The sequence below is a fragment of the Hyperoodon ampullatus genome (assembly GCF_949752795.1).
Source record: "Hyperoodon ampullatus genome assembly, chromosome: 2".
NCBI classification, from domain to species: Eukaryota; Metazoa; Chordata; class Mammalia; order Artiodactyla; family Ziphiidae; genus Hyperoodon; species Hyperoodon ampullatus.
The window spans coordinates 162,921,567-162,933,370 of NC_136915.1; positions in this window are offsets into that span (position 1 = coordinate 162,921,567).

Sequence of the window (11,804 nt, forward strand, 5' to 3'; positions counted from 1 at the left end):
TTTTTCTTTCTTCTTCCTAGCTTGCTGTCTCATTAGCGTCATTCATTGTTGAGCTGAAGAAAACAACTTCTGCCAATCCCCAGTAATCCTACTTACTGCATCCAGTTTCCCCAAATCCCAGTTCTTCCTTCACCTACCCATTCTGACCCCAGACTGGCTTCAGTGGTTATCTAGTTGCTTAAGTAACAGTATGTCTGGAATGTATCTAATGTTTATAATTTAAAGAGAAAATACTTTCACAACCTGAACAATAATTCTGTGAGATAAGCCGAACCAGTGTTTTTTAAAATCACCATTTAGCCAATGAAAAAAATTGAACCATAGAATTCTATTAAGCAACCTACATAAAGTAACATAGCTAGTTCATAGATTAAAACCCCAGTTTCCTAATTTTTTAATTCACTGATGGATCTGGATTCCTTAAGGGGTTTCCCCCCTTTGGCAGGTAGAATTGTTCTAACGGTTGTGGAGCCAAAAGTAAACATTTCATGGTTTTTGTAAATTATTATCACTTAAAAAAAATATTGAAGAAAAATAAAATGAACAAAAGTGTTAAACCAATCTGCATTGCTGGGAGGCAGTTAATCCTACTTGGATTTATACCAGTGTTATCTGCCTGGTGAAATCCCAGATTTTAAAGTGAAGATAAATCCTTTGCTGTTAAAAGTCTTAGTTTACATTGTAGTTTGCAAACAGGCCTTTGTGTGTGAAATACAATAAAGTCTCATTTCCCTGCCTGCCCTACTCTCTCCTCCTTTTTCCTCCCTCTAGAGCTTCTGACACCAAGCTCCCAGAGGTGATCTACATATTTATTGTCGATGGAATCCAACTCTAAGAATCTGACCCAAAACCCAGGACCAGAGGGAACTAAAAGTTGGGGAACTCTGGAGGAGAAAAGATAATAAATTCCCTGGTCATAGTCTGAAAAACAAAGGCTGGTAATAATCTGAGATTTCCAAAAGAAAGAAAGAAGCTTTGGGTTCTAAGTACACATTTTCAATATAAAGGAGAGATGAGGATTTGCAATTTTGGCTGTCAGTCTGAGGACCAGGTACATGTCCAATTTTCTCATTTGTTCATCTGTCAGAAGACACATACATAAGAGGCTCCATCATCACAAATGCTCTTAACTATTTTCTTAATAGCCAGTTCCTTCTAGGCAATCTAGACACTAGCTCTAAACCCTTAATCCCCCAAGCAGTAATGCAACTGTGGTTCAACAGCCACTCCCTTTCAATATTCCCTTTCCCCTTGGACACAATCATGTGGCACTCTCTTGATTATATTCTGTAACATTGGCCATGCCCAGTTCATCATAATGGAAGAATTTAGACATTTCTCAAGACTCTGTTGTCCGTCTTCTTCCTGCCTCACTCTCCGATTCCTTGGTGATCTTTTCACTTTGAGGACTTCAGCTCCTTCACTTAGGTAATGTTGACTCCAAGATACCCATCTCCAGCCCCATCCACAGTACTGAGGTCCAGTCAGGAGGAGTTTGTGAATGTTGAACACCTCCACAAAGCTATGCATGCTTCCTGTGCTTCAAATTCAGTGCATGGAAAGTGAATTCTTTCCCCCTTTCCCCCGCCCAAACACCCTTCTCTTCTTGAATTTCCTTTTTATGTTAGTAGAACTAGTAGGATCTACCACTGACTTGCTTAAACACGGAGTTACCTTTGAGTCCCTTCCTCCCTCCCTAGCTTGCATAAATCCAAGCCATTTGAAATGCTTTCTATTCCCACTGACACCATCCTAGCTCAGGCTTGATTAGCTTTCACCAAGATTATGCATTGGCTTTTTAGCTGTCCTCCTTCCCCTGAGACCTTTCCACTTCCAGTTCATCCTACACTTTGCTGTAGGTGAATTATCCTAAAGCACAGTTCAGGCCAGGTCACATCCAAGTTCAGAAAGACAGCTCCCCGCTGCCTACGAAGTAAAATGCATGCTCTACTAAGATGAAAAGGGCCTCCCTAATGTGGTCCCAAACCATCATTGCTACCTGACTCATAGCCTGTGCTCAGCCACCCCAAACGGCTCATGTTCCCCAAATACATCCAGCACTGTTCTTGCCCCTTGCCTCCTCTTGTTTCTTATATCGGGAATGTCCTTTTCTCTAACTCTGCCTGCTAAAAACTCACCAACTTTCAAGCCCCCACCCCCTCCCCCATCAAATGCGGATGTCCTCCTCCAGCAAGTTATTTCTTATCGTCCAAGCTGGCAGTGATCTCTTCTTCCTCTGAGTTCTCATGGCATTTGTTCATGTCTGCCTCTGGAATCAATCACAGTTTATAGTATTTTGTGTAACTCTCATATCTGCTAGTATGTTATAAGCATCTTGAGGACAGAGGCCTTGTGTTAATTCATATTTACGCCCTACCTTGTCTTTCACATACCAACCCCTCAATGAAACTAAAAGCCAGGAAAAAAGAAACTAAATTGAAAAAGAAAACATGGTTGGGTTCACAGATGTTTAGGGCTGCAAAAACACCTAAAAAAGTCAATTTAATGAACCCGGCCATGAAACCCCATTCTCACCCTGCCCGTCCCCCATTTAAAAATATATATATATACCAACAGAAATAGAGTCACAGATATAGAGAGCAGTCTGTGGTTGCCAGGAGGGGAAAGGAGGGGGAGGGATGAATTAGGAGGTTGGGATTGACATATACACACAACTGTATATAAAATGGATGACTAATAAGGACCTGATGTGTAGCACAGGGAACTCTTCTTCATACACTGTAATGACCTATATGGGAAAAGAATCTCAAAGGGAGTGGATATATGTATATGTATAGCTGGTTCACTTTGCTGTACAGCAGAAACTGACACAACATTGTAAATCAACTCTACTGCAATGAATATTTTTAAAAAATAAATATAAATATAGCTAGACCCAAGAAAACGACCTGGCTTGCCCAAGGTCACACACCTAGTGACAGAGGAAGGATTAGAATTCTGATCTCCTGAATCTTAATTCGTCAACTCCATCAACAGATTGTTTCCATCCTGCTCTTTTCTGTCCTTCTCTAAATGGAGGTTTTTCTTGTTGATACAGTTTTCTTCAGTAACGTAATTTTGTTCTTTTACGTATTATTTAAGCTTAAAGCATTTGTGCCACATTCCTGGCCCCATATATAATTTTAGCAAAATTATACTTTTTTTTATAAACCAAAGGACCAAACAGAGACATCAGAGAAACATCTGGTCTGATTCATCAGGGTAGCAGCAACATTTCTATTTATACATAAGCACAGCCCTATCTTTGTAGCTCTCAGCTGTTCCTCATTGCTCAGTATGTCCCTCTTTTCAGCCTTGTCTGTCCCCCATCAAGAGAGCATCCTGCATCCTGAGTCTTAAGCAGAATCCAAAGCAAAGGAAGAAAATAGATTCCCTACTCCCTAGAAGGGGTCTGTATTTCAAAGGAACTATTTCTCTACTTTCTGTCTTTTTATTCAAGAGCCTAGGACAGTGAGCCTCAAGTGGTGGGGTGGCTGCCATTCATTCTGCTGCATTCTGGGTAGAAAGAGTTGGATGAAAACCAAAGCTGTGGCATGAGTCAAGTTTGGAAGCAGGTCAGGTGGAAAGGAAGTGAGTATTCTAAACGGGAAACTGAGGTTGAGGTAGAGAACTTAAGGAACACTGACTCTCCTCACAGCAACATTTGACTGTGATTATAAATTAGAAACTGCTGGATCTTAGACATTCATCGGTACCAAGAAAAACTTAGGGATCTTCTGGGGTTTTGTGAGCACTCTTTTATACCTGGCCCGTGTTGCCTAAGAGAAAGTCACTGTTTGTACCAACCGATGACAGTATTGTTTGGGAAAGCAGCAGAACAGGCCAAACAGAGCTCCGCCAGTCATTTCTTTTTGGTACAACCTCCTCCGGATTAATAATCTTGCCTCAGCATTCAGCTGCAGGAATGCAAAAAGAATAAAAACACTCGGATGGAGCCACAAGGACCACCGACATCAGGGCCTCATTGAAACCTTTCGAGGTCCTAAGCACTGAAAATAATAAAGGGCCCTACCTCATACCATGTAATTAAAATGAAAACATTGCAAAGTGTCAGAGAGAGCAACAAAATGCTCATTTTTTTTCAGTGATGACCACTACAGAGCCTGTTTTAGAAAGGGCAAGTATCGAACTCTTAAAATTTTTGTGTTTGTTTTTGTGTACTCCTGCTTTTGCCAGCGCTCTAAACACCGTATCTTTTCCAGCTCTGCCTGGAACATACAGTACCAACCATCTATTAACTAACACAATCTATGAAGGGGGTAATCTTTAGCAAATTAATTTCTGTGTTTTTCTAGTAGCTATAGAAACACTAAATTACTTCAGCCTAGCTAAAGAAAATGACCCCTTCCTTAGCATTTTTGTTCTAATGAGTCCCCCAAAAATGCAATTAAAAAAACAAAGCCAAATGATTCTAGAGTGGTGATTTTTTAAATGATTTCACTGTCCTTATGTTATCCTGAGAGCAATACTATCACCATTTGTCAACATGTGGAGGCTACACTGGCCCATTTTCATTCTGCCTCTAGTTTAATAAAGGTGTTAAGACATCGGTTATAATAGTTGGAGCCTATTTAAAATGACTCTTGTGAGTAAAGACCAAAACAGACCTAAAATATATCCCTAGAAGGTTGTCATCTAAATACGGATTAACATGGTCATACCTCCTGAAATGTCTCACCATTATTGATCAGGGTGGATTGCTTTTGAGAATGAGAACTCTGGAAAGTTTTTTTGGGTCATTTTCCGCTTGGTCTGTAACAGGACATCCTTACAAGACAACTTAGGGAGGAGCTAGAAGTTAGAAGCTAGTAGTCAGAAAGTGGGGTACTGCCATTTCATGTTGCTGAGGTGTAATGTCTGAGTGATGACAAGATATAGAATGTGGTCCTGGGAAGTAGATAACTGAAGCAGAGTAGAAAAGAAGGTTGCAAGTGTTAAGGAGGTACAAAACTTAGGAAGCTAAGTTATTGAACTTTTAGGATGGGGGTAGGAGGTGGGATAAAGAGGACGACTGTGAGTTAAGTCTCAAAGTCTTTGGGGAATGAAAGGAAGCAACCTGAAGGGTGGTTAGTGGCAGGGAGGAGGAGAAGGTAGTGATCATCCTTAAGAGAAGGGTGAACGTTTACATGAGAGTTGAAGAGTGATGGTCTGGAAGTAGCAATGGGATTACAAGTAGCCAAATACCAACCCCTGCACCTCAACTCCCTCTATAGCACAGCACATAACAAAGGGTATGAGAAAATGAACAATCCCAACTAGCGGAATTTGCAGGGTGAATCCTAGCCTTGAAGGAAACTCCCTTAATTACCTTGGAGGCACATACCTCCAAGAAGAAATATTAAGAATGTATTTTATTACAATGGAATAATGATCCATATGACTCAGTGGAAAGGATGATTAAGGGACTTGTAGTGATAGGTACAAGAAATAAGAAACAAGGGGTTTATAGTGATATATAGCTAAAAAAGTGAGAAAGTACTAAACCATTTAAAGGACAAGGGTAAAAGAGAATAGGTGACTAGAAGCATTTCTCTTTTAATCAGTGACTGAGGATTATAGGGAAGAGAAAGAGATGGGCTTCAAATGTTACACTTTGGTGCACAGTTTTTGTTGTCCCAATAGGATAAAGCCTCTGTCAAAATGCAGAGATGTGGTGAGGGCTGCCACAGTTTCTAAAGAGGCCACGAAGACTTTGTTCTTGAACAAACTGTGTCTCTGTGTTTGGAGTTGTAACAGTGAACCTAGTTAGAAAAAAGCTTCTCTCTAAATTTGTGGCTCAGCAAAGGGGTCATTTCTCCACTTCATGAGAACTCAGATCTGTTGATCTCTTTATTTGATCCCTAGACTCTCTTAGTCCCATGCCCTGCTTGGGATTAAGAATTGCTCATCTGAAATACTCTCACGCGAGTCTTTTCCATTCCCTTGCACCCTGTCCTGCAGCATCAACTCTAGATCTTTCCTACAGTCTGCTTATTTATGCGCCTCTTTCTCAAACAGCTGAGAGCTGGAGAAAATCACATAACCTAGAGTCTTGCTTTGCTAAAGATTCAAGCTCATCCGGGCTTCTTTATGCGCCTCCTTCTCAAACAGCTGAGAGCTGGAGAAAATCACATAACCTAGAGTCTTGCTTTGCTAAAGATTCAAGCTCATCCGGGCACTCAGAGACTCCATCAATCCCTTAACTTATTTTTGATCAATTCCCTCTCCCATTCTCTCCAGTAAATATACCTAATCTTAGAAGTTCCCTGGTGGTCTAGTGGTTAGGATTTGGCTCTTTCACTGCCGTGGCCCAGGTTCAATCCCTGGTCGGGGGAACTGAGATCCTGCAAGACGCGTGGCATGGTTTAATTATACACACACACACACACAAACACACACCTAATCTGTCTCTCTCCTCAGGACCTAGTCAACTCCCAATTCTCATTCTCAAAATATTTCTGCCTCCCATATCAAGGAGAAAAATTGAGGCCACCGAGAAAGGTCTCCTTCAACATCTCCACCCCACCACCACCTTTTCCTTCAGTCTCAGAGAATGAGTGGTCCCTCCTCTTTTTCAAAAGTCAAACTCTCCCACCTCTTTCAGCCTCAACAATTATCTTCTTTCTTTTTTCTTTCAACCACACTTTCAGCATTGAGGGATTCTTCCCTCAGTTTATATGTTCATCTCTCCCATTTAATCAAAAAGCTCCTGACCTATGAAATTCACTGATGTCTGCAACTTTCTTTAAAATGCATGCACTAAAATAAGATGTGTTGATGGATGGATAGATGGACAGATGTGTGATAAACCAAATATAGCATGTGTGTATGCAAATCTTTTCATGATTTTTCCTATTGAATTTGTCTTTTGTGACTCCATGAAACTTACATATACATAATATATACTGAAATTTACTTTTTGCATTCAGTATTGTGTTTTTAAGATTTATCTACATTGATACTCCCATGAGTATCTAGTCCATTCATTTTAACAGCTGTGTAGCTTTGTATCGTATAAATATTCCAATATTAATTTATACATTCTGCTACTGATGGTTGTTTCCAAATTTTTGTGATTGCAAATAACAAAGCAGTAACCAACCTTAAGGCAATTCTCCTTGTTCATATGTATGTATAAGTGTGCCTCTAGATATATGTCCAGAAATTGAATTGCTATGTATTAGGGTACACACTGATTTCACTCTATAAAATATTGGCAAATTGCTTTCCACAGTGGTTGTACCAATTTACTTTCTCATTAGCAGAGTATGAGGGTTTCTAATTTCACATTCTTGCCAAAATATTATCAGATTTTAAATTTGTGCCATTCTCATATATATGAAAAGCAGTCAAATTTTACATTTACATTTTCCTCTAGAGAGGTTAAGCATTTTTTATATGCTATTGGCAATTTGGATTTCATGTCTCTGAATTGCCTATTCACAGTTATTGACAAGTATTTTTCTATTGCATTTTGGTCTTTTTCTTATTGACTTATAAGGTTCTCTTTATATACTGTGCCCTAATCTTTTGTCAGTTATTTGATTTGCAAGTATTTTCTCTTAGTCTTGTCTCTTAACATTGTTTATGATATCTTTCTCAATAGAAATTTTAATTTATCTTTTTTGTTTGTTTATGGTTTGTTTTTCAGGCCTTGAAAAAGCCTCCCCGGGACTTCCCTGGTGGAGCAGTGGTTAAGAATCCCCCTGCCAGTGCAGGGGAAAACAGGTTCGATCCCTGGTCCAGGAAGATCCCACATGCCGCGGAGCAACTAAGCCCGTGAGCCACAACTACTGAAGCCTGCGCACCTAAAGCCTGCGTTCCACAGCAAGAGAAGCTACCTCAACGAGAAGCCTGCGCACCGCAACAAAGAGTAGCCCCTGCTCACCACAACTGGAGAAAGCCCGTGCGCAGCAACAAAGACCCAACGCAGCCAAAAATTAAAATTAATTAATTAATTATTTTAAAAAGCCTTCCCTACTTGGAAGTAATGAATATATTGTGCTCTATTACCTTCTGAAAGCTTTATTATTCTGCCTTTCACATTGAAGTCTTTGATCCAATTGTTATTTTTTTATCTGTACAGTGGGAAGGATCTAATTTTTCCTTGTATGGATAGCTAATTGACCCTGCACCATTTATTGAATAGTCCAGCTTTTCCCCATTACTTTGTACTTTCACTTCTATTATATACCAAGTTCTCATATGTGTTGCTGTTCTATTGGTCCCCATTTATTTATTTATGCTCTAGTACCACATTGTGTTAATTTCTCCCCCTTATTTTTCTTTTTCAAAATTACCTTGCCTATTCTTGGCCCTGAAGTATTCCATGCACATTTTAAAATCGACTGGTCAAATTCCACAAAACACTCTGTTGGGATTCTGACTGTAAATTTAACAAAATTTATACATTGAGGAGAATTGTCTCTTTATAATATTGAGTTTTCCCTTCAAGAATAAGCTATTCCTCTCCTATTTTATATCTATCAATAAAGTTTTATTTGTTTATACAGATATTAGATTTTTTTGTTAGATTTATTTCTGAATACATTATGGCCTTTCTTGCCACTATAATTCAGGGATTATCATTATTATATTTTCTAATTGGTTATTGCTTATGTATAGAAACACTATCAGTTTTTGAGCATTGATTTTGGGAATTCCCTGACCAGGGATCGAACCCGGGCCCCCTGCATTGGGAACGTGGAGTCTTGACTGCTGGACCATCAGGGAAGTCCCTTGAAAAACTCTCTTATATGTATTGATTACATGTCAAAAGATTGTCTTGAATGTTCTCTGTAGATAATCATATTGTTTTCATATAATGACTATTTTGTTTCTTTCTTTCCAATCCCTTTTTTCCCCCTTGTCTTACTACATTGATTAGGTCCTCCAGGAATATGTGGAATGGACACACTAGTTCTGTCTTGTTTCTGACTTTAAAGGGAATGTTTCCATTATTTCACCATTAACTATGATGTTTTCTCTAAGTTTTTGATATTAATGATTCTCTGATCTATTTCTAGTTTTCTAAGAAGGATATTTTAAAATCATAAAGTGAGTGTTAAATTTTATTAAATGTTTCCTTTTGTATTTATTGAGGTGATCATTTAGTTTTTTCCCTTAATTGGACAAGATAGTGAGTTACATTAACAGATTTCAAAAATTAAAGGATCATTCCATTTCTGGGATTAAACCTTTCTGGATTATATTGTATTTTTAATGAACTATAAACATTTAATTTCATTTTTATGTATCTATATTTATATGTGAGACGAACCAATAACTTTCCCTTCTGGTGCTGTCTTTACCTGGCTTGAGTAACCTTCCTGGATACTCAAGGGGGTTGCCTCCTTACGCACTCCTCAACCTGTTTCTACTCTATGACAACAGCTCTCAAAATGATATCTAAGTGTATAAATTGAAAGCCCTATATTGCAATGCTTCTGTTACATATAACAATTAAGTTCTTCCTTCTTAAAAGTTACTCTTCATTTTAATAACACTCTCCTTGTTCTCTCATGCATCTTTGAGCATTCCTTCTCTACCTTCTTTGTTGGCCTATTTATCTTCTCCCTGGAATCTCCCTTGACCAGCACTCTTCTCACTCTACAAGGTTTCCTAGGTGATCTGACGCATCCTCAAAGTTTCATCTATCCCTGTACAGAGATGAATTTCAATGCTGTACTTTCATCTTACATCTCTCCCTTCAGTTCTAGCTTATCCTGACTCATTCTGGCTGTCCCAAAGTCACCTGGGACTTCACACATTTAGAATAGAACTCTCCATCTGCTCCATTAAACTAGCTTCTCCTCCTGTAGACAGAATCTTAGCTCATGACCCCTTTATCCATATTTGTCATCAAAGAGAGAATTCTTTGGATTCTTCTCCTTCATTTCACAAGTCCAATCAATTACCATGCCTGACAATTTAACTTCCTCAACATTACTTGATCTGCTCCACCTCTCTACCTTCACTATCCATGCCCCAGATAGGGTCCTCCTCATCTTTTACCTGGACTAGAACAAAAATTTGCTAACAAATCTCCTTTGTTTTGTCTACCTCAAATATAGATACAACCTCATGGGACTTCCCTGGTGGCGCAGTGGATAAGACTCTGTGCTCCCAATGCAAGGGCCCTGGGTTCGATCCCTGGTTAGGGAACTAGATCCCACATGCATGCCACAACTAAGAGTTCACATGCCACAACTAAGGAGCTGGCGAGCTGCAACTAAGGAGACCTGGAGCCACAACTAAAGAGCCTGCCTGCCACAACTAATGAGCCCACGTGCTGCAACTAAGGAGCTCGCCTGCCACAACTAAGACCAAGCATAAACAAATTAATTAATTAATTTAAAAAATATAGATACAACCACAGGCGCCACTACAACCACTTTCTAATTGTTCTCTTTACAGTCACTGGAGTAATTTATTTAAAATTCTAATCTTGCCATGGCACTTTTCTGCTTCAAAACCCTCTAATGTTTCTCAATTGCAGATAGGATGGTCTACATTTTTTAACATGGCATTCAAATCCCAGAGTTATATAGCCCTTATCTTTTTCTCTAGCTTCATTTATGTCTTAATCTTGCCTCCAGCAACTCAAAACCATGTGTAGCCTATGCATACTTTTCCTTCCATGCCTTTGCCACGTTGTTCCATCTAGAAAGCACAGCTCCATTTCCCTTCACCTCATGTACCCCAACCGAAATCTAATTCCCCACCCCCATTTTTACATGACTAACTGTTCACATCCTTTAAGATCCAACTCAGCTGTCAGCTCATTCAAAAACCATCCTAATGTTGACCCCTCCTGCAGTCTTCCCTAAGTGCCTCTCTTTAATGATCTCATAAAAGTCATTGTTATTACTATATTTTTCACTTACCGTATTGCACTGTAATTATCTGTTTGTGTATCCCCACTGGACAGTGAACTTATCAAGAGAAGCAATTGGGTTTTATTCGTATTTAAAGTTCGAGAACCTAGCAGAGTATCTAGCACAGACATATTTGTTGAGTTCAATGAATAAATGATTTTGTTGAACAGAATATTCTCCTTGCAGAAATTTTGGTCTTTCTGATTATTATTGCTTAAAATTTAGTTTTCACTAGACTTTTCCCACCACATAGACTTCATAAATTTAATTTTTTTGCTCTGGATAACCAACTCTAAGAATAGTAAAAAAAACAGTGACTTATGATGTGGCTAATATGGTCTAGATTGGAGTACAGAACCACCAGGGAGAATAGAAACAAATAAAGTAGGATACAATGATGAAAGGAGAGGATCCAAATTGAAACACATACTGTCTATCATCCCTAACTAGGGTTTTCACTAATACTATGGTGAGGAGTAATGGAGTAGTGAATATTTATCAGTAGAATCACACTGTTAATGTGTCCTGGATTACCTGGAAAGTCAGATATCACCTTGAGGTTTACATAAACTCATCTGAAAACCCCATCCCATGTCTTATGGGGAAACCAATGCTCTCCTCAAATTCCCTGCAGTTTTTCTGGGCTCCCCATGCTCTTGATAACCTCAGGATTTGATTTCTGGCTTCTGCTGAATTCCCATTCTTCGCTCTCTATCTTGCAGCTGTTCCTTTATCTTCATTTGGCACTAACTCAAGGGTGGGTTACAGCCCCTCCTCCTAGATTTCCCACCCCAAATTCATGAGAGGCAGCTGTGTGCAGTAGTATCTTCGTGCAGATTCAGAGATAATGTTTGCCAGATAAGAGGCTAAATGGCAAATACGCAGCACTCTTCAGCAGCCAATTTAAAACTGAAAATTTGATCTTCT